Here is a 6,000-nt window from a genome sequence, read left to right as displayed (position 1 = left end):
CATCCCCTTCAACGAAACCATCAGTATCCTCTATAGAACAAAGTACACCGGCTGCAGTTAATAACTTACCCTCCAACCAACCAGCAATTGCAACCAATATACAACAAGGCGCATCTAAAGCAACTAGCAACGAAAAGAAGACGGAAATCGACAACAATACGATCGATGCGGCAATGGATGACGAGACGAACCATGAACGAAGTGCCGCTCAATCCTCGCAGGAGGTAAATGGAAGCTCCTCCCCCCCTAGAAAAAGGGTGACAACGAGATCCAATTCAAAAAAAAAAATATTTAAAAAATCGGCTCAATCGGCCACGTAAAGCTTGTACACAAATAGGCCTGAATAAAAAATATCTTTTAAATAAAAAAGAAATTTTTTTCTCGGTAGCCGGCTGTCCAGATCAATAAATATAACCAATTAATAATTTAAATAAATAATTAAAATAATAAAGCGGAAATAATAAAGAATCAAGACATGCGTGAAATCTGTAGACCTTTATTTAGTGATTTAAAATGATTTTATAACAACTGTTTAGAATATGTCAATGCAATGAATCAACTATTTGGTTTAAATCTTATTTACTCGTTTATTTATTTACTTTTATCTCTAGCATTCGATAATCCACTTTTATACTTCAATTCATTAATAAAAAGCTACCACTGATCGGCGCAGAGCTCTGCGAGCTTACAGTGGCATAACCTACCGCACTATTCGCTGGTGTAGGTGCTTTATTGTTGATTTTTCCTCCCATTTTACTAACCAGCAGCAGTGCACCGACATTCGTGCTTTCAGCTGACATCATCATCGTCATCAACTGCCACGATAAGTGCTGTATGAATTGATGGCTGCGAGGGTGGAGGATTTCAGGATCACACAAACCAGTACACCAACACAACCTTGTGCACCGTACCGTACCATACCGTACGGAGCGATTTGTTTCTTTGGATTATCGTTCGGGACGGCGCCTCCGTGTAGGATGGCAAAGATGTAGTCTTATCACGCACACTCGTACTCCTGCTCTCGGTTGCTATCATAAGCTCGGGGTTCAGGGAATGGGTGGTTTGGATGGGTGGTTTGGAACGGCATCAACAAGGACGGGACTCGGAGGCTCATGCTCGCGCTTCACTCTCGCCAGTCTCTAGGCGTATTTACAGTCGAGCGTACGAATCCCACTGACTGACCGCGCGGGTCAGTTTGAACGAATCGCCGGAGCCCCATTTCGGTCCAATGATATTTCTATCAGTGTTTCGCATGTCGTTTGACCGTTTGGAATTGAGAATCTGACTGTCGGGGTAGTTGACGGGACACGTTCGTGTCGGTGAAAAAGAATTGGTTTACAGTTTCATCGCGAACAATGGTTGTCTGCTAATTGACAACGAAAATTATTGTTTCAACAATTGGTTTCCGTTAAAAGTTAGTGTGTCGCTAGGAGGGCTCCCAAAGTTAGCCTACCATTCGGTAACTGGGACTGGTCACCGTGTGCTCCGGAACAATGGTTGGAATTTGTTTGGTATTGGTAGTACGGGTGGCCCACTATCAATTGATAGGGTAAAAGCCGTCCCCGGAGGGCGCTGGGTGGAAACTACGTGTTGCGATAGCTTTTTGCTGCCGTTGGAGTTGGAGCCAGTGGACGAGAGAATTCAGTGTCGGAGTTGTTCGGCTGGCGGGGGTGAAACAAAAACAACACCGCCGGATCGTGGGTGGACGGAAGCGGTGAACAGTGAAGAGCGGTTGTCGTCGCGCGCGAGAGAAAGCTAGACTCTTCTACACGCACACTATGCTGTCTCCTAGCTAGCTGACGAGTGCGAACCAGTTTGGAAGGTACGATCGCGGTACCATTACACACGCGTCCCAATTGACCAGCAGTGAGGACTTCAATTCTGGATCAGTTATTCAATCAAACTGTGCTGTTTTCTGTATTTCCTCTCTTCGGTAGTTTCTTCAGTGCGCCTTGATTTGATAATTTGTTTTTCGAGGACGCGTGCAAGTTCTGGTGAGACAAAGTCAAGCAAAACCACGTTTATCCGATCCAAGCGAAAGTGGATGGAATTTTTTTTTGTTCCACGTAACGTTCCCCAAAAGTTGTGTGTCATTCCGTGGAGAGTCTGATGGATTGAGGTAAATCCTTTCCATTAGGTGTTCGTGTTCTACCAGTTAGTGAGTGTGTAGGTATTTTTTTTTCGGTGAGAATTCTGACGTTTAGTCCTTCCGCGAGGAATCCTGGAGCCGAGAGGGAGAGAGAGAGAGAGAGAAAGAAGCTCAGTTATCGCTAATGTTTGGTTGAGAAGCTAACGGTAGACGTAGTAGGATTTCGCGTGGTGAAGGTTGGGAAAACAAATTCATAAGTGGTCATAAATCGTTGCTTCGGGAGCATGTGTAGACAGTGAGCGTGGGAGCAAACACGCTGTAACCGGGAGAGTCTGTTTACGTTAAAGGACCAGACGCACGTGGAAGGTTGGTTCTTTCCCGCCATGCGGAGGATCGTGAAGTAACAGAGAGCAAAGAGAAAATGATTTTCTTATCGTTATCTGTTGGTCCTGTTTTGTGAATGAGTGTGTGTCTCAATGGGAGCGTAAGGAAATCCTAGATACGAGAAGTCGTAGTCTGTAGTCGTAGAAAGTACCATCGATGGACGGCCTGTATTCGTGCGGATGTACTCGTTTTCTCAAGAGTTCAATCCGGCAGTCACGGTGTGAAATGATTTTCCTTCGAGTTTTACAACAGGAACCACTCTCGGTAATGCATCTTCCAACCAACCCTACCTGGAACCATGGTTGAAGGATTACTCTGTCAGTGAGCCAACTAGCTGCATAGGCGAACGGATGCGTGACTAATCGGACGTTCATAATAAAACCACCGGTGGTTTTTTTTCCCGAACAGCAAGCGAAAGTGGGTTGGTATGCTTGTGCGGAAAACTACGGGAACTTTCCAAACAAAAGCTTACTCTTGTCAGTTGTGTATTAAGTGAGTGCAAACAATTGAAAAACGACAACAGCCCTTTGAGAATAGGCCATACACTTCTCACCGGAGCCTAGCGGCAGTGTGCTTAGAAGAAATAATTCCATAGAAATTGAAGCCTTCAATGGTCCTCGCAGCCGTGAAGGGTATTTGTTGAAATGTTGTGCTCTGTACACCGCTACTGTTGTGTGTTTCCACCCTTTTCCGGATAAAGAATATCTCTCTAGAGCCATTAAGCCGTTCCTTTAAGTGTATAGTAGCGTCGCGATACAGCATAATCGCCTCTGACGAACCTTAAAAGAACAAAAAAGTCTCGTCGGTGTCTATTGTTGTTCGACGTTTGTTGCTATTGCTGTTGTTTATGTCGTCGTCGCTGTCATTGTCTTCGTTGTTGCCGTCGCTATTGTCCAAGAAAATGTCCAACCAAACAGCAGAATCTGTTTATACGCAAACGAAGAAAACCGCGCCATGAGTGTTGTGCTTTGCTACTCTAGCATCCTATTGTTATCCATCCAAACGGGGTATACATCTGCTGGCTGAAAGCTACCCGTCGCGTATATTTGCATAAGACTGTACCGGATATTCATCCGCTAGCAAAACTACAACTACTAGGAATAGAAGCGGCTGATCTGAAGCGGCAGACAAAAAGGATAAATCCACGACTTAGAATAGTATGAAAAATCATTGTGAGTGAGCACCCGACACAAACGAGCCCACTTGAGACCATTTGGCACTATTTATAGCCGAGAGCATTTGAAGCAACTAGTAAATTGCGGTAAGTGAGCAAAATCGATTATGGCCCCAACCACTTGTTTGTCTTTATAAAGTGTGCACTGGATTATTTTTGAACCGGATATTAATGGATTTACGTCAATTCATTCTACAGATGAGATACGATGGCCGGACTAGTCGCAGTTAGTTGTGCAGTTGATTTCTTGGATTTAGAATTAAGCATCGATTATCCTTGCTGTATTTACCTGCTTATAAATATCACGAAGCATTTTGCATTATTCCGGGTATGCAGAATGGTGTAGCCTTCGTAAAATCTTTACAATTTCTCGAGGTTTGAAGGTTCATTTGAACAGCTGATGATTATTGTTTAAAATTGTTTTAATTTCAATCTGTAAGCTTTTGAGTCTCAAGTGCCGGTGCATTTAGTTTTCACCTAAATTCGAAGCGTGTCATCGAAAAAGCGCAAGAATATCGTGCACAAATGATGCTTTATTCTCAACCAGAGATGCCAGATTGCCCAATGTCATTACCGTGGATTATTTAAAAAAGATGGCTTTTTGGTCAAATGTTGCTTTACAAAATATTTATTTTGCGTTAAAGGCCGACGTTTCGAAGGAATATCCCTTCATCTTCAGGGCAACTATAATATTAATATACATAAATTAGTCACAATGTTCACACTATACGATTACATACAAATTGTTTACTCACCACAAAACAACAAACTTTGATTTGAATTTGTATGCTTGTTCTAACTTACACAGTTCAAATCAAAGTTTGTTAAAAATCAATGTTTTTACAACGTTTGTGCTTTCAGTGTAGAGTAGCCGTTCCCGTTTTTGACCATTTTCAATGTTCCAATCCACTTGACGAAAAAATATTTGTTGTCGTTGTGAGTAAACAATTTGTATGTAATCGTATAGTGTGAACATTGTGACTAATTTATGTATATTAATATTATAGTTGCCCTGAAGATGAAGAGATATTCCTTCGAAACGTCGGCCTTTAACGCAAAATAAATATTTTGTAAAGCAACATTTGACCAAAAAGCCATCTTTTTTAAATAAACTACAACAAAGTGGTCTTGATAATATTACCGTGGATTTTTGCTGAACGAAAAAAGTATATGAAAACTTGTTTTAATCCACCTAGTGGTGTAATGATGCTTTTCTCATATATATATATATATATATATATATATATATATATATATATATATATATATATATATATATATATATATATATATATATATATATATATATATATATATATATATATATATATATATATATATATATATATATATATATATATATATATATATATATATATATATATATATATATATAGATATATAGATATATATATATAGATATATATATATATTCTTTTCAAACTGTTTCTCTTCGATTTTTGAAAAAAATCAAGGGATTGTTTGTGCATTAACGAGTATAACCTACAAAATGAAACAGTGATTTGTTCGGGTAGGTCATCCTTAAGAAAACGAAGGGGGTTCACTATTATATGTAATCTATTAGTTTTTAGTCAAATTTTGAAGTTTTTATACGATTTTGCAATCGTAATTTAAACGAAGCACAGTGGTCCAAAACTGGAAAAAGACGATCAAAAGTCTGTACTGACTTTCACTGATTTTTAAGAGCTAACGTTTCTTCGAAGAAGTTTTCCAAGATTATATTACACTTCTTTTGAAAGTGGCACCTTAATTTTTGTTAAGGGGGTAGCACCAATTTCGAATAAAAAGCTCATGCAAACATTTATTCTCATTTATAACTCGCTCTTCATGAGCCGAAAATCCGTTCAGCTTGTAGCTTGTTTCCACCTTACCAGCAGGGATGCCAGGTCATTTTTTCAACAATAACGCTCTGCAATTTTTTATGCTAAACTGTGATCAATTTTTTTTCACAAAAAAAATTTTTTTTCTACCTCGTTTTGAAGAAAAAAATATTTGAAGTATTTTTGTTCAAAATATAAATAGTGTAAAAAAATTATTTTTTGAGATATATTCACTTTATTTTAAAAACATTTTTTTTATTTATCTACGTACAATCTACCTCTATTACCTAAGTATCTACTACAAAGTGCGCGTAAACACGCATAAACATGCTTATGCTTGCACACGCAACTTAAGCAAATTGTTGGGATTTTTATTTTGTTTACTTTTTGACAATTAACAATATTATAAAAAATCTAAGTGGAACTCGATGCAATTCTTTTAGGCCTTTTCAAAGTGGGTTTTAAATATTGAAAATTCGAAAAATTATAAAAAGTTCAACACATATTAAAAA

General features: G+C 38.8%; 1 protein-coding gene across 4 annotated transcripts in view; it reads left to right on the top strand.

The window, feature by feature from the left end:
- The first annotated feature begins 1,150 nt into the window (after positions 1-1,150).
- LOC131427945 (uncharacterized) overlaps positions 1,151-6,000 on the top strand; it is a 739,358-nt gene continuing 734,508 nt past the window's right edge. For all 4 annotated transcript variants that reach the window (XM_058591542.1, XM_058591541.1, XM_058591540.1 and 1 more), the window contains exon 1: positions 1,151-3,734. The gene's annotated coding sequence lies outside the window, so the exon portion shown is untranslated. The remainder of the gene's footprint in view (positions 3,735-6,000) is intronic.

Source organism: Malaya genurostris, chromosome 2 (genome assembly GCF_030247185.1).
Source record: "Malaya genurostris strain Urasoe2022 chromosome 2, Malgen_1.1, whole genome shotgun sequence".
Taxonomy (NCBI): Eukaryota; Metazoa; Arthropoda; class Insecta; order Diptera; family Culicidae; genus Malaya; species Malaya genurostris.
Note: the sequence above shows the minus strand (reverse complement) of the source record. Positions and strands in the feature narration are given on the sequence as shown.